The 18,319-nt window shown below is 41.4% G+C and overlaps 1 protein-coding gene and 1 long non-coding RNA gene across 2 annotated transcripts in view; one reads left to right on the top strand and one right to left on the bottom strand.

Moving 5' to 3' along the window:
- Window positions 1–910, bottom strand: part of LOC133132369 (uncharacterized) — a 30,565-nt gene extending 29,655 nt beyond the window's left edge. Inside the window, exon 1 of the long non-coding RNA XR_009709124.1 lies at window positions 885–910. This is a non-coding gene — a long non-coding RNA (uncharacterized LOC133132369). The remainder of the gene's footprint in view (window positions 1–884) is intronic.
- tmem132e (transmembrane protein 132E) overlaps window positions 1–18,319 on the top strand; it is a 583,657-nt gene that overhangs the window by 326,186 nt on the left and 239,152 nt on the right. The gene's annotated exons all lie outside the window — the stretch shown is intronic.

Raw genomic sequence — 18,319 nt, 5'->3', positions numbered from 1 at the left:
ATTCTGAATCTGACTTCTCTTAACTTTAGGCAGTTAATATCATTGTCTTGAATCCACTGCAAGCAGTATGCCACAATGTACATAGTGCACATTTTTAACAGTTAGACTAGAAGAAATTATCAACATGCATGTAAAATATATAAAATGCAAGACATGCTAATAATATGTAAATAAAATAAAATAAATTTGAATTTGGCACCTACAGTGACAGAGGGGAAATAGAATGTTTGATGGAGTGTATGTTTTAGGACATTTTGATGCCGAGGTCCCTTTTTTGTCTCAAGAAAGCTGGCAATAAGCCTCAAACATTTAAAGTGTAATTCCCCTTAAAACCCATGCTGTGCTGTTTTTCATTTCATTTAGTTTCAGGGGTAGTTAAAATACAATCATGTTTCTGATCTAAGATAAGTTAATGTAATCTTCAGGAACGCCTCTGATTTAATCATGAGGGAAACATTTACCTCCAGCTATTTATATAATAGTTTATTTGTCCTCTGGTTTCATACATAAATGCTTGTTAACAGTCATGCTGGTTTTATGTAGGCTACAACCAAATACATGAACCCACTTCCCTGCTTTAAATTGCCTAATTTGTTAGTCGGATATGACCCACAAAAGCAAACTGACATTTCACAATCTGAGTAGGATTGTCACAGACTGCGCCGTGACGCTTAAACAGCGCATAGCGCACCTGCAGCCATTTACCGGCAAAGGTTGTAATTTATATTCCATTCAAAACGTTCGTTCCAAATTCATTTATTTCCATATCTCATCTGTATTCACTATCTACTTTCAAGAAACCCAACTGTACACACTGGCTGTTAAAAACATTCTCATTTATTGGTTAAACTTTACAATTACATCACCATATTCACTTTACTCACCACCTCGCCTCGCACTTTACTTCCGGGTTGGGAAACCGAGGGACTGTACCACTGGGGGTAAAAGTAGAGGGGTTTCCCGGGGTGATGTTGGGTTTGCCTATTTTGCAAGGGGTGTTTTGGTATTCTTTGGAGGAATGGGGTTTGAGCTTGTTTAAAAGTTATTTGGGGGAAAGGAAATGGTTTTGGGCTTTTGTTTATTTTGTGTTTGTTTCGTTGAATTATTATTTTGTTATAGAGATTTGATTAGGAAAATAATTGATTTATGTTAGACAGTGGTGTTGTCCAGTGGGTGGGGCTACAGCCATTTCTAGGCTGTATTAGGCCCCATGACGGGGAGTTTTGAGAAAGGAGGTGGACAAGGTAGCATGAAGGAAAATTGGCTGTTGTCACACAGGGTCTAAGGAGATATAGCCTGGTGTGCCTGTTTATTTTCATTCTCGGTCAGTTTTTGATTTTGCATTGTAGAATGTTTTTACACTGTAAATATTTGCACAAAATTGGAAAAATATAAAAATAACACTTGTGAAAATCACTTGGCCTCTTCTGTCCACTCCGCCGCCGTTCATCCTGTCACAAGGATGATATGCATGATAATAATGACACAAAGATTTGGCAAATGTTTTTGCATGGCCTAATTGGGGGAATTCAAGTTCCCTGCCATCTCTGCTTTCTGGATCTGGACAGTGCCAGATTTTGTGGATTCAGACTTCTCCTGAAACATACATCATTGTACACTGCGCTGGGGCAGTGGAGGAGGGCAGAGTTTTCGCCGTTTTATTCCTACACTTCAAAAAATGGGACAGTGGAGGGAGGGAGTCTGGCTCTAACAATTACATGGGATCCAGAAAATGTTGTAAAGCTAACTAAAAGCTAAGAGGCAATGTGTCCTTATTAATCAGTTGTGCTGTGCAATATGCTCTTTTCTAGTTGAATCACAAGTTGTTTAACGCTATGTAAATATAGGATCACTATCATTTTCCTTCCTCTAGTGATTTGTCATGGTCCTTTTGTTGTGCATTACATCATGTAGTCATTGAATCTAAGTTTGATGCAACATACTTGACACTGAAGTTTTTACAGATTATCGTCTTGAAAATGTTGCACTTTTGAGTCAGTGGTACCGCAATCATGTTCATTTGGCTACTGTGAAATTCTACAACCCCACTGCTGTAGACTACCCAAAACTCCAATCAAAATGTAGTCTTAAAAACATTTTTATAAATGTTAATGATAGCTACCACTGTAATGTAGGATAGACTAGCCTCTCATTAACACCACCCGCCACTATGTGGAGTATAATTAGAAACATTATAGAAAAAATTATACATTTTTTTGTTCACCTTTTCTTTCCGAGACACAAGGGAACGTGTGCAATTTATCATTGTCATAACAAATCCGGGCGGCACGGATGGTGCAGTGGGTAGCACTGCTGCTTCACAGCAAGGAGGTCCTGGGTTTGAATCCCCGTCAGCCGGGGCCTCTCTGTGCGGAGTTTGCATGTTCTCCCCGTGTTCGCGTGGGTTTCCTCCGGGTACTCCGGTTTCCTCCCACAGTCCAAAGACATGCAGGTTAGGCTGATTGGAGAGTCTAAATTGCCCGTAGGTATGAGTGTGTGAGTGAATGGTGTGTGTGCCCTGCGATGGACTGGCGACCTGTCCAGGGTGTATTCCTGCCTTTCGCCCAATGTATGCTGGGATAGGCTCCAGCCCCCCTGTGACCCTGTTCAGGATAAGCGGGATAAGATAATGGATGGATGGATGGATAACAAATCCGATGGTGACAAGAGTAAGCAGTTGCGTTTTTATAGAATCCCAGTGGTGAGAGAGAATGAGGGAGAGGATACAAGGAGTTTAAGCCTGGGGGAACTTATGGCTAGCCAGAAGGTTCAGCTCTTCATTCAAGGTAGATTCTAGCCAGATCAAATTGACTAATGCCATTGTAGACAACTAATGTTGACGTTAGTGTCATGTTAGTAAAGCAGGGCAACATTAGCTGGCTAGTTAGCTTGGGTTACCTGGCGGGTTAATGTTCGCTAATGTTCGCTAATTTACATTAACATAAGCAGAGAGAGATCCTTATATTAAATGAGCACACTGGCCACTCTGCTAGTAATCTTGTCTTTTCTGTCATTAGGCTAAACAGCTCTGTGGCTGTAATAAATGTACTGTTAGATTGATCAGCCACCTCAGCTCCATTTGTGATATTTTCCCTTTATTCTTTACAGGTATAAGCACTGATCATGTTCACCAAGTAATTAATAATGTCACAGTTTCTGATGCTAGGTAGACCGGAATGGCAATTGTCAAGTTTTGTTTTGTCCATGTCGTAGGGATCTAATCAAGAAAATTATTTCTTCATATTTCATGTTGGTATTGGTTGGTTTTGGTTGTCATTCGTGATACTTTGTCTGCATGCCTTGACAGAGGTTAGTCTGCTGGTGCACTGTGTATCTGTACAACATGGCCGCAGTTCATTTTGAGTGACATCATGGAATACTATGAATTAAGGTGCTCTGGCTTGTTGTTTATTTAATTGTATGGGCCCAAAAATGGTGGGGCCCAAAATGTCCTTGAAACGAATCTTTGATCCCAACTCATTTTCACTCAATTGGCAAGTAACACATGGATGGTGCAGTGGGTAGCACTGCCGCCTCACAGCAAGGAGGTCCTGGGTTTGAATCCCAGTCGCATGTGCATGTTCTCCCTGTGTTTGTGCGGGTTTCCTCCGGGTACTCTGGTTTCCTCCCACAGTCCAAAGACATGCAGGCCATGCTGATTGGAGAGTCTAAATTGCCCATGAGTATGAGTGTGAGTGAATGGTGTGTGTGCCCGGCGATGGACTGGCGAACCTGTCCAGGGTGTATTCCTGCATTTCGCCCAATGTATGCTGGGATAGGCTCCAGCCTCCCTGCGACCCTGTTCAGGATAAGCGGGTTAAGATGATGGATGGATGTTAAAAATCTAGCCTAGCCTACACTTATGAAAAAAGATACACCACTGTAGTATCTACTGTGTTAGCTTTCAGAATAATTAGCAATAAGAGAACCTGCACTTCTAGATTATTTATCTTGTAATTTTATAACATAAGAGATGTAGCCGATTGCCTTTTGTTTATCAGCCCTACATAAAAATATAACCTATGCGAGAGTGTATGTTCACTGTTTACATTTTACTGCTTAATACACTTCTGGTTATAACAACTACCTTGGGGGGACTATATGACACTAGGTGGAACAAACTGTAACTTGCACTACTGTCTGTTCAAAATTAATTAAAAGAAGCGTAGCCTTATGCATTTGTTGTACCGAACTGGTATCGAACTGGTATCGAACCATGATGTCCAAACCGTGGTGTGAACCAAACCGTGACTTCTGTTTACCGTTACACCCCTAACGCACACACACAAAGTTCAAATGTAAGGTCATGTCACACTCTCCCAAAGGCTTAATAAATAAATAAAGGAAATAAGGTAACCTTTGGCTTCTCTCAGAGTGGTGCAAAACAAAGCCAGCAATAAAAATGTGATTGCTAGGGATGACCAACAGTCTTTTCCCAAATCACTCTCAGAGGACTTAAAGTAAGCATCGGATATTTCGAACTTCCCTGCTGGTGCAGGCTTTTAGTTCCTTCTGTTTACAGGGAGAATAATTGATAAGACTACTCATGACAGAAACTCTGTGGTTAAATATTAATAGGGGTGTTTGCCCAGGCAGAAAATGAAACCCACAAGGTAAATATCGCTCATATTAATGGGTTTTGGATTTACAGACCCAGTGCATTATGTAGAATTGATTTGCATTATCCTTTCTTCAGTAGGCAGGATCTGTAAATGTGACCATGTTTCCACTCAACACTATAGGGGGGAAATGACTGCCCTGAACTAGAAAAGCATTCAAGGGTGAAAACATTGTGTTAAGAGAACCCATCTGGAAATTGTGTACAAATAAGGCTTGTATGTTCTTCTTACACTTGTTTCTATCCATGTGTATTATATTTTTGAAGTGAACAAAAAAATATACAGCAGTTTACAGGGGGATGTGACCTGGCGACCTTTACGTCTGCATACAGCTCCCACTATGCTAAAATTAAAGGCCTAGCTACAGCTCTGGAGACTAAGAGGGTGACATCACCAATTTCCCAATACTGGAATGGTGACAGGGAATAGAGCCCTGCAACAAGATTTGGATCCTGTGGGACCTAACAAAATAGTTGCGGTCACGCAATAAAAATGTACTCTGATGCATATGAACATATTACAATAAGTATAAATTCATTGCATAATATCGCACATGAAGACAATCATGTCAAACAAGTTTGCAAAAAGCTTTTATCATTACATCTGATCAAACCCAGTTAGTTTCATTTTCAACCCCTGACTATGATTAGGGCTCATCATTTTATTTTTAATTTAAAGGTCCAGGAATTTTTTCATTGAAAAAAAAAGGGTGAAAATCTGATTAAAAAGTGACATTTTTTAAAAAACGGGTGGAAATCGGGTTATAATAATGCACATTTCTGGGATAAATCTTTAGTTTCAATTTTAAACATTTCTTTTAACCATAGGCTTTGTGAATGGAGTGCACTTATTTCAATTACATTCTTTTTAATAATGAAAGTAATCAAACTATCAGTTCTAATTTTATAAATTATTTTACCATACCACTGTTTTAACAATGGTTAACATTTAACAAGCATTCAACTTCTATGAATTTTAGAACTTCACGGACAACATGAATCAGCCTAAAATTGGCATTCTTTTCACAGTGTAACTTTTCCCTGCTTCTGTATCCAAACCGTAGTTGGGAGACACAAGGGAACCAAACCACTATTCCTTTTTGATTCCAGGGCTGAAGCTGCTAATTATAGCTAGTTAGCTGTAGCTGCACCGTTCACTCATCAGCCACCTCAGAGTAACACCCAACTTTATGACTCAGCTGGTTTCTGCTGCAAAACTGAGTCCTTAGTTATTTGCTTCCTTTATTGCAGGGAAGAAAATTACATTACTCCCTTGTACTACCGTCTTTTCTCCATGACCATGCTCTTTGAAAAAGTCCACTCACTCTCTCTGGGGGAAATTGGTTAAAGGAAAGCACCAACATTTTGGGAAATATACCTTTTTTCTGACTTAGACGAGATGTTCAATTTCATTTTCATTTTTGTACATTCACTGACTCAATTTCCATGTTAGCATAATGTGTTAGCTTAGCATAAAGATTTGAAGCCTATCAGTAGCCAACTTCCTTCAAAGTGAAGAAATACACCTTAAAGCAACCAGTTCTAGGACATGCCTGGCGATTAGAGTTCAATTGAAAGTAGAGGAAATGAAACTGTCACAACACAGTGTCCGAAATGTCAGAAAATGGACTGGAAAAAGCTTGGTCAAAGGTTGGTGAATCCAACATGTCTCAGAAGAAATGGATAGGAGTGAGTGCTACAGTGGATTTGTGTTTCAAATATTACGAGGTTCGGCCAGTAGGGGCAGTTGCATTGCATTTCAGCCTGTAACAGGCAGTGAAGTCATTTGTAGCAAGATTGGCCATAAGCCATAGTGGTTTAGGGTTTGCTTTTCACACAGTGAGGGTATAGGGTATATCTACCACTGCAGCACTTCACCTCATTAGCACCTGCATCTCTTATATAACTTTTAAAGATTTAAATCGATCCTATAAACTTTTGCTGTTTATGGATGGTGCAACAGACATTTTCAGTGCCAATGACTATAATCAAATGCTTATGTTTTTATCCTTCTACTGACCAAGTAACCTACTGTTAAAAAGCAAATTGTATGGGTTAGTGTTTTTGGCTTATGCTAGCTACATCATACTCACCTCATATGGGAACCAGTAAAGGCCAACAACACACTAGCACTTCTTGTAAGATAAACTACATTTTCTGTGAGAAATGTGTTGTTGAGTATACATGCACACACAGCAGTCTACATTCTAAAACTCCATTTTGCCATCCCTACATGAAGTAAACAAACTTTATAATGTATTGTACCGTTGCACCCCTGTTCCGGCTTTAGAAGCAAACATCAGCTAATGTCAGCTAGCTAACTTGTATTTGTCTCCTGAATGTTAAATTAATGTTTATACTGATAAGCTGATGTTAACAACATCCACAAGGGCCCTGTGCAAAAGTTTGGGAATCCTTTTGGATTATTATTTGTTACTTTTTACAAAGATCATTACTAAGGCCCAGACCCAGGTGATTTACTCGTTAAGGCTTCATTGAGTCAGGTGTGTACAATTCCAGGGCTGAACCTTTTATTCTGGAGTAACTTGGTTGTCCAAGGATTTCAGAATGAAGATGGTTCATTTCCAATTGAACTTTTTGGCCACCACCACAGAAGGTATGTTTGGAGAAAAAAGGGTGAAGCCTTTGTAGAGAAGAACACCTTACCAACTGTGAAGAATGGAGGTGCTTTATACTTATGCTTTGGGGTTGTGTGGCAGTTGGGCGCACAGGAAATTTTGTGCGAGTGGAAGGAAGAATGGATTCCACCAAATATAAATGTTCAAAGGTCTCAAAATCAACCATGAAGTACCTCCAGGAAAGTCAGATGGTTTTGGAATGGCCACCACAGTCCCCAGACTTTAATATTATTGAAAATCTGTGACGAGATCCCAAATATGCCATACATGCAAGGAGGCCGAAGAATATTTCTGAGCTAGAGGTGTTCTGCTGTTATAGTTGCCCGAGAGGGAGTTGCCAAACTTTTGCACAGGGCCTTTTTACTTTGTAATTATTTTTGAAACTCAAAAAAATTTAAATAAAAAGTACTCTTGCTTTAGAATGTGAAGAAATTTGTCATGTTTCGTAGATCAGGTTCACTTCTGTTCACTTAGATATTAACTATAAAAGGCTTTTTGACCAGGGGTGCCTACATTTTCGTGCACTGCTGTAAATAATCAACATATTTATTGAGAAACTCAAAATGAATTGCTGTACTTGAACCCATTTAGCAACACAAACTTGAAAATGACATACCCAAAATAAAATGGTTACTACTCTTGAACCCTCTTGACTACAGGCACAATCCTGCTCTGAAAGGTGTGTTTGGTTTGTTTGCCGGAATTACTCAAAATAATACTTAAACAAAGTTCCAGATGCTGAAACACAGTGGAAGCTTTTTTCTCACTGAAAATATTTTTTGTAGTTGAGTGGATACATGTGCTCATGGCTGTGTCTGGTGGGCTTAGAAACACAGCAAAGAACCACAGAAAAAACATTAGACTATCCCTTTCAAATTTCATGACAATATCGCCAAATGGTAATTTAAGTGAACAATGGGCATTATATCAATGTATCTCCATATTTCAAATTATAAACTATAATGGATTTGATTTGCTGGACCCTCACCGTGAAAAGGAGCGTTTAGCAAATCAGCCTGTGGACTCCACCCCATGTATTACAAAATAAATAATTGCTAAAGCAATGACATTGTAAAGCGATTTCAATGCTTTTAAATGGTATACGCTGTGGCCATATTGTTTGAAAATTGCCACGTGAAAAAAGAAATGAATCCAACTCAGGCCCGAAAATGGGCCAGTGCAACTTACAGTGTAATTGTACAGTGCAGTGCCGCTTAATGCCTTTTCATTCAAAAAATGTCAAAAAATAAAGATGAAAATCTATGACTATGCATGGGGCTAATCCAGATGGCTATCAAAGTAGCCAGACCAAGCCAAGTGTCTGTAGCAGCAGCATAAACCAAATCAGAGCTCCTATATACTCTGCTGATAGATCCAGTAAGCTAGATATCAACAAAACAACTTATAACATGTTGCAATATTACATTTGTTATTGACTTGATGGAAATAAAAACAGACTCAGTGATAGGGACTCCGGCTTGTTGTTGAATGGACAACCGCTACATTGCTGTTCCTTCTGATTTAACAAGCACTCCTACCAACTCCATTTTAATAAAAGGGATACGAGCTTACCATGCCTTGTTATTTTATATTTTCCTCGTTCATTCTCCTGTGACTACAAAGAGGAGGCAGCACAAATGACCTTCTTCACACAAGGTTGGTAATATTGCGCATTCATCATGTGGTGACAGTGGAACTGATGGGAAACCCTAATAAAGCTCACAGCCCATTATGGAGCAAAACCGTGCTCACTGCAAAGAGGCTGTGGGCCCAAAAATCCATTCTCAGGTTAATATAGCATCTTCATTGAAGTCAAAGAAGCCAGGGAGACTTATTTTATTATATTTTATTTCAGTCATATCAGCAAAAAGAAAACATGCATATGCATAAAAATAATTATATACAGTCAGGTCCATAAATATTGGGACATCGACACAATTCTCATCTTTTTGGCTCCAAACACCACCACAATGGATTTACATCCAAATCAGGTGAACGGTGTAGGAATTACAACAGTTTGTATATGTGCCTCCCACGTTTTAAGGGACCAAAAGTAATGGGACAAACTAACAATCATAAATCAAACTTTCACTTTTTAATACTTGGTTGCAAATCCTTTGCAGTCAATTACAGCCTGAAGTCTGGAACGCATAGACATCACCAGACGTTGGGTTTCATCCCTGGTGATGCTCTGCCAGGCCTCTACTGCAACTGTCTTCAGTTCCTGCTTGTTCTTGGGGCATTTTCCCTTCAGTTTTGTCTTCAGCAAGTGAAATGCATGTTCAATCGGATTCAAGTCAGGTGATTGACTTGGCCATTGCATAACATTCCACCTTAAAAAACTCTTTGGTTGCCTTCGCAGTATGTTTCGGGTGTTTGCGCCGTCCAATGAGTTCTGAAGCATTTGGCTGAATATGAGCAGATAATATTGCCCGAAACACTTCAGAATTCATCCTGCTGCTTTTGTCAGCAGTCACATCACCGGTGCGTTCTTTCTTTTTAAGAATGTTCCAAACAGTTGACTTGGCCACACCTAATGTTTTTGCTATCTCTCTGATGGGTTTGTTTAGATTTTTCAGCCTAATGATGGCTTGCTTCACTGATAGTGACAGCTCTTTGGATCTCATATTGAGAGTTGACAGCCACAGATTCCAAATGCAAATAGCACACTTGAAATGAACTCTAGACCTTTTATCTGCTCCTTGTAAATGAGATAATGAGGGAATAACACACACCTGGCCATGGAACAGCTGAGCAGCCAATTGTCCCATTACTTTTGGTCCCTTAAAAAGTGGGAGGCTAGGTAGTCCTGCCTAGGTAGTCCTGTTGCATAATGACTTTTCTTTAAGATGCCCAAGTATGTGGAGAGTCTCAATCTCATAGACAGTAAGATGTCATTTGTAGTATTCTGCCTGCTACTTTGTCAGAGTAGTCCACTTCCAGCATTTTCAATCATTTATCAGCTCAGTCAATGATGCTTTCTTGTTGGTGTTTTACAACTTGATAACAGCACCAAGGGACACAAGGTGATTATCTGCATAAGAGTAACACGACTTTGGTGATATGGACATATGTGACATGTAATGATATAAAAATTGAACACAGCAATGGTTTCTGAATCTTAAAAGTATCTAAAAGGAAGACTCATCAACTTTTGATATTGATAAACGAAACATCAGTGTTTTGTATGATGAAGAAACATAGTCCAAAACCATTTGAAAAAAATGTAACTTCAGTTTAGTCCTCACTGTGTACATTGCATAGACAATTAAATGCACACATACTGCAACCATTGGTTTGCTGAAGATATATAGCTTCTCGACTGTATGGTGTCTGTCTTCGTGGCTGACTTATCTAGTGCAAATGATGCTTGTTTTTCCTGTCTCACAAAATCTAACATACTGGGTTTTCAGGATTCATGGACTGGTCTTGCATAACCCAAAGCTCTGTAAGTACATTTTAATTTCTCACATCCATCATTTTATTTTATGTGGAGGTCAAGGCACCATTTGTTGCTTGTCTGTGATGGGTCCCCTCTGAATTTGTGTGGTGAGAATGGAGATTGGCGATAAAAAAAGCTAATACACCAGTCAAAATCTTTGTGAGGAGAGGTACCTGAACATATACACAGAAGGACAAAAAAGAAAAGGGAAGACACAAAGCACACACAAAAACAAAAAGAAACTGCAGTGGGGAGAAAAACTGTGGTCAGGAAATGCTCAATGGGAAGAAATCTCAGGAGGACCCCAGCAATAGATGAGGAGCCCATCCTCCACTGGCCAGCAAAGTGTAAAGTAAAGATCGGATGGATATAACAGAAAAGTAGGAATTATAGAAGCATTTGCTAGCAATCAACAAATTGAATGGGTTTTTTTTGTAGTTTGTTTTGTTTTTTAAATTGTGGCTTGACGAAACATGTTGGTAAGAGTCATTGGAGATTCATTTAGTTTTGCCTCAGCCCATTTTTTTTTCTACTCCTTACAAATGAACAGCCACAAATGAACAGCGTCCTTGCTGTCTTTTAGATGGAATGCACATGAAAAAAACGCTGAAAACCTGGGAATGTCATTGGTTGCTGAGACCTACAGTACTGTCATGTCATGCGAAATAAGAGCTAAGATGGCAGAGGATGCATGCACAGTACATTACGTTATTTTTGTCTAAAACAGCATTTGTTCCGTTTACTTATTTAGATCCATTTTCTTAAAAGAAAAACATGTAGCTGTATTGCCCTGAATATTCAGCATATGTTGCGTAAGGTACCATTTGACCATACAATTGAAAATGCGGAGCATGCACTGTCAGTAATCAAAAACTAGTCTTGTGATCAGTAATGAAAAGTTATTCTTAAGTCTTAAGTTATTCTTTCACTGAATTAAATGACTGACTGCATGTTGTGAATGCAAACAGAGCAGTGACTGCATTTCCATTTTAGTTATTTATCCCCCCCCCCCAACAAGCCTTACAGCAGTACTACACAATGGTGACTTGCTTGAAGCCATATATGGGCTTTCTGTGTTTGTAGGTCTCATTCTGGGCTGTAACCTAAATCTTGCTCTTGCTTTTTCTAGTAAAAGGGCTCTGAGTCACCTGGCTTTGAGGCATTTGTGCTCCTTCCCATGTAAGAATTTGGAATCTTCAAATCAAATGATACATCTTGGTAATATCTACCCTTTTCCCCTTTGCATCTTAGTCTAGTTGCATTCCTCCAGGTAGCTGTGTAACTTCATTACGAACAGTTTTATTGCAACTGTCGACCCATTACTCACCATGCGTATGTTTCTGGGGTGATGAAATGATGGTTTGGCCCCATGTAGAGGGACTGCCATTACCTGGGAAGTGTGCATTCGGCTACATACCCCCTGCCATTTTCTTTTTTTAATATGCATGCCATTAATGTTCAAGTCACCAGAGGCACTCCCTTTGCATTAGGCAAGGGAGGCAATCAGGGCCACAGAACCCTTGCTAATTCACAGAAAGTGACTTAACAGACTGATAGCACTATTAATATGGGTTTTTCTATTTTCCTTCTCTACTTCAGCGTTTTTTTCCCAGACGTTTAAATCAGATCAGCATGCAAACCCACTAAAATGCAGCCCACTAAATCTTAAGGGTTAGAAATTGAGTATAAATAGAGAAAAGCAATAATGCATGTGGCTTCCGATTTATTATTTTCATAAAAGTGGCTGGTAGTCTTTGCACATAACTACTTCTTCTTCTTGCGTATGTCATCAGATCCTCAGCTCCGTTGCAGCAAGCCAGTCCAGAGTCTCATCATCCAGGTTCATCAGGCCTAGGTCGCCATGTTGTGGGCGGTGTTTCGGGCAGCTGGTCATAATGTGTTCCACAGTCTGTAGGGGGTCTCCACATTCACAGTAGGCACTGTCCGTGAGGCCCCACCATTGCATTGCTTCACCGAAGCGTCCCACGCCTGTCCTCAGGCGGTTGAGGGTTGTCCACTGCTTATGGGGCAGTGACCCAGGACGCCTTGCTGATGTCAGCTGGTGTTGTACTGAGCAGTTCCTGGGCCTGTATCGCAAAGGGACGCCGGGACTTGAGGCGCTTGCGCTGCGGTCTCTCCGTGATGGTCTTGTGGAGGAGGTGGGATTCACTCATCTGTGCCTTCTGAGCAAGGGCCAGCATGGCTCCTTCCCGTCTGACCTCTGCTGGGGCGATACCAGCTAGGACAGGTAGTTGGTGAGTTGGAGTGGCTCGTAGGCATCCAGAGACAGTCCGTAAGGCGTCGTTGAGGGCAGTGTCCAGCTTCTTCACGTGGGAGCTGCGGCACCAGACTGGGGCGCAGTACTCGGCAGCCGTGAAGACCAGGGCCTCGGTGGAGATGCGCAGTGTCTTCTGTGTGGCTCCCCATGTGGTACCGGCTAAGCGGCGTATAAGTGCAGTGCAGGCGGTGGTCTTTGCCTTGGCACTGTCCAGGTGTTGTTTGAATGACAGTGTTCTGTCGAGCTTCACGCCGAGGTACGTAGGGGAGGCTTGGGACTGTAGCCGGGCACTGTCAACCATGACGTTAATTTCGCGGGTTGCTTCCCTGTTGTTGAGGTGGAACATTGAAGACACGGTCTTGTCCACACTGAGCTTGAGGCGCCAGTCCTTCAGGTACGAAGACAGGATGCTCATGTCCTCCGAGAGGCCCTCCTCCACTGCCTGCCAAGATGATTTGCTGGTTAGGATGGCCAGGTCATCTGCATAACCATACTTCCTTGATGTTGTTAGGGGTAGGTCATAGATGTAGATGTTAAACAGCATAGGTGCCAGCACCGAACCCTGTGGGACACCGTTCTTGAGCTTTCTCACCCTGCTGCTCTGGCCGTTGCTGGTCAGTAGCCGGAAGCTGCGGTTGCTCAGCGTCTCCATTATAAAGCTCACCATGTGCTTATCTGGGATGGTTTCCAGAAGCTTCATGTGTAGCCCACGTAGCCAGACCGTGTCGTAGGCAGCTGTGAGGTCCAGAAAGATGACACCCGCCTTCTCTCCTGCCTGGAAGCTGTCCTCTATGTCTTGGCATAAGAGGGTTACCTGGTCTGTCGTTGACCTGCCACTTCGAAACCCTGCTTGTTCTTTGGGTAGCTGGGGGTCGATCACTGGGGTGATGCGAGCCAGAATGAGGCGTTCCAGGAGCTTGAATGGGATGCACAACAATGAGATGGGCCGGTATCCCTTGGGGTCGTCGCTCGGCTTGTTAGGCTTCAGCAGTGCGATCACCTTAGCACGACGCCAGATCTTCGGCAGCTTCGAGTGGTGAAGACATGCGGAGTGGAAGGAGCAAAGCCAATCGGTTTCCTTCTTGCCTTGATGTTTAATATACTCCGCATGGATACCATCTATGCCTGGCGCCTTGCCAGTCTTCAGGCATTGGATGGCCTGCTCAATTTCCTGAGCCGTAAAGTCAGTGGATAAGTTTAAGTCGCATCCTGGGTTCCTGAGCAGCTCACGGACTCTTGCTGATGTTGTTCTGGTGAAGTCCTTATCTGCATTAGGGGACCGGCCATTACTCAGCAGAAGCGACGCAATGGAGTTTGCTGTGATGAGACACTGTGCTGGGGTTGTTGACCTTCCAGTCAGCTTGTTCAGGGTCTGCCATGCCCGGCGGCTGGAGTGTGTGAAGTCGATTGCACATAACTGACTGAATGTGACATAATTCACCTGGGGGAGCTGGTGCTGGTGCTGTCCATAGACCATTTAAACAGTAACATGCTAATATATGATATTAATGCATGTATATTATAATGTATATTAGCCCAGCAAATATACAGTCCCCTCCAAAATGATTGGAACAGCAAGATCAATTCCTTTGTTTTTCCTATACACTGAAGACTCTCACGTCTGTGCCCTTTTAGCATCTGTGTTTTCTCTGCTTTCCGTTCCTAGAGTTTTCGCCTCTTTCACCATGCTTTCCATAGTCTGTCTTCCCATTAATTCCCATTCATTCATCTCACCTGTTCTCCACTTAGTGTCTCTGCCTCCCCCTCCTTATATGCATTTCCTTCTTGTCATTGTCATTTCTCTCACCTGTTTCTCGTCTGTCAATCAGTGTTGTATTTAAAGCTGTCCTTTTCAGTTTCTCGTTGCTAGTTTGTCTTTTTCCAGTCTGCCCTTGTTATTCCTTTCCCCCAGTTCTAGCCTCCTCCTCCCTTTGCCTTAGCTCTTGTGATTTTCTGTCTAACCACAAATTTAGTATTTCAATTAATAGTCAAAATAACCAATATCAATGATTAAACATACCGATAACCTGAAGGTTGGAAGTTCTTTGAAAGACTGCTTTAACTCGGCTCTCATGTCTATGTGACGCCAAAACAGACACCGGGTTTAATAAAATATATTTATTAAACAAACGTACAAACACAACTAGAACGGGTGGTTAGTAGGGTAAGTGAGTAGGGTGTGTGTGTGCGCACGAAAGTGCGCGTGTCCCTTGAACAAAGGAAAGGTAAAAGTGGGTGTTGTTAGTATTAATGTTAGCTGTGAGAAGAGACTACTTGCGTAGTTTACTCTATATATGCGCGAAAGACGGCAAATCAGTTCACGTACATATACAGCTAAAAGAATACATTCAAACAATAAGACAGCAAATATAGATACACAGATTCACAATATCAGCCTAGACTAAACTAAACACTGGCTATGCCTGAATGTTTGTTGTCTTACTGAGTCCAAACACATTTCTGGATCAAAAAGACGTGGTGTCCTTGTAGGAGCGGCGATGGTAATGTGAACTGTTGTCCTAGGCAGATGCACAGAGCTGGGATGTTCCCGTGTCCTTTGGTCTGTTCGGTTCTGGAAAAGTGTGTCCGCTGGTTCTTTTTCTGTGTGTAAAAGTTTGTTGGTCCTTTTTCCGGGTGGAAAAAGTTAGTTGCTGTGCTTTGCAAGGGTGAACTGATGTAGCGTTCCGTGTACACCAGTTTCCACTCGCTATAGGCCACTAAGTTACCGCAAGGTAAACTAGGTGTGTCCGTAGACCTGGTGGTGCGCTGTGTAGAATTCAGCCTCAGTCCGAGTATCGGAGCAGATGAGCTGAAGAAACGAGCGTCAAAAAAGCAAGTGAACAGAAGAAGAGCTTTCCCGAGAACATAGTTTACAATCCTACACACAGCAGTGAGTTAAGTCGGATGTTCTAAATGACATGTAGCCCTACACACAACACACAGGTCAGAACTGTGTACAGAGTGGCTGGAGCAGAACACACAGCACTTCTTATAGTAGGATGTTCAGTGGGACACACAGTCCTAAACATGTTCAGACTGCCTTATAGCTCTACCCATAGCACAGTGTTAATTGTGGCTAAAGGAGTTCAGTCTTCTGCTAAATGCAACCCTCGCTTTGTAAATAAGAAAAGGGACAATGAAGAACCTGCACAAAGCCGACTCCACCTCCCGTTCTACTACCGGTGAGGAAATGGTTAACACAGGCTCTACAAATAGTTAACCATATACATTGGCTTTGTGAATAACAGAAAAGTGACAAAACAAACCTAGACCAAATAAAGCTCTTGCCTCCAGCTGTTCTTATAGTGACAGAGCTAAACCTAAACCAAGGCAAGCACAGAAAGCACACAACGTCGCTGCAGTAATAAGGGCTGCACCATCACAGAAAAAAACCCAGCCCAGGGTAAAACTCAAGCCCAAATTAGGAAGTTTCTGTATCTCTATTTGAATAAGACACTTTTTTGGGGTAAATTACTGGTTTTTTTTGGCTAAAAGATAGAACGAAGTGAAAACAAAAGTAAATGCGCATGGCAGACTCTGCCTCCAGCTAACTTAAAAGGGATGTAGCTGAAAAACCGAGTAGAGAGAGAATTTCAGGTAGAGAGATCAAACCTGCCGAAATGTCAGGCAGCGAGTCTCCAAACTAGAACCATGTCATTTAGCATAGTTAACTCCATTAGGCTACTTTTATTAATGCTCCCTATAGGTGCATATAGTAGCGAAGATAGCTTACTTGCAACAAGTCCCTCCCTCTGGAGCAGTGAGCCAATTATGCTGCTCTACATGAGCTGACCAGGGACTGCACTGGTCCCCGGTGTGCAACTGCAGTGGAGAGTTGTGGAATATTAAAATAATAAAAAGTAATTATATAAAGTTGTGTTCAAGAAAATAGCAGTACAACATCAGTAACTTGATGAACTACTGCTATTAGTAGTAGTGATATTTCCGCATGGCAAATATTTTACTTGTAGATGTAGTAGTGAAATAGAAACTGACCCAACTGTCATGACATGCATGCTGCTTGTTCTGAGTAATTGACTCATTCATTGAAAGGGGAGTGTTCAAAATAATAGCAGTGCGGAGTTTAATTCGAGAATTCATTAATTCTGTGAAACTACATATGTCATTAATTGTCCTTTATTAAGGAAGAAGGGAAGCAAATGTTTCACACATTGTTATAACATATTTCCTTCTGAATTGCTAAGTAAAATGGGCCGTTCCAAACAGTGTTCAGAGGTCAACATCATTTGATTAAAAACTTGATTGGAGAGGGGAAAACGTATAAAGAAATGCAGAAAATGATAGAAGCTCAGCTAAAATGATCTCAAATGCTTTAAAATGGCAACAAAAAAAATGTCCAGAAAGATCAAAGACGATCTACAATCACCTGTAAGTGATTTTTAACAGACGTTTGATCGAAGCTAAGCTATCAGCAAGAAGCCCCCGTAAAGCACCATTCTTGAAAAAAGGGCATGTGCAGAATCAGTTCAAATTTGCCAAGGAACACATTGATTGGCCCAAAGAGAAATAGCGTAATATTCTGTGGGTACTGAATTCAAGCCACAGTACACTGTGAAGACAGTGAAGAATGGTAGGGCAAAAATCATGGTATGGGGATATTTTTCTTACTACGGTGTTGGGTTCGTATACCAGGGATCATGGATCAGTTTGAATACATGAAAATACTTGAAGAGATTATGTTGCCGTATGCCAAAGAGGAAATGCCCCTGAAATGGGTGTTTCAATAAGAAAACAACCCCAAACACACAAGTAAGCAAGGAACATCTTGGTTCCAGACAAAAAGGATTGAAGTAATATGGCCAGCTCAATCCCCCGACCTTAACCCCATTGAAAACTTGTGGGGTGACATTAAAAATGCAGGTGCCAGAAGTTGGTTGACTCGATGCAACACAGATGCGCAGCAGTTATCAAAAACAATGGCTATGCAACTAAATATTAGCAACTAATGTTTGAGTTTGAAGAGAAAAATGTTGACGCTGCCATTTTTTTGAACAGATTAATATTCCTTTTTATATTACATTACATTGATGGCATTTGGCAGGCGCTTTTATCCAAAATGACTTACAGTTGATTAGACTAAGCAGGAGACAGTCCTCCCCTGGAGCAATGCAGGGTTAAGGGCCTTGCTCAAGGGCCCAACGGTTGTGCGGATCTATGATAGAAGCTACACTATGACTGGGACCACCGACCTTGCGGGTCCCAGTCATGTACCTTAACCACTACGCTACAGGCCACCCTTTTCTTTGCTTCCTGTAAAAGAATAACGCAGACTTGATAAAATTGGTTAATGCTTTCATTTGGAATTGAATGTGTAATGTTTC

Source organism: Conger conger, chromosome 7, assembly GCF_963514075.1.
Source record: "Conger conger chromosome 7, fConCon1.1, whole genome shotgun sequence".
Classification (NCBI taxonomy): Eukaryota; Metazoa; Chordata; class Actinopteri; order Anguilliformes; family Congridae; genus Conger; species Conger conger.
This window is presented reverse-complemented; position numbering and strand designations above follow the sequence as displayed.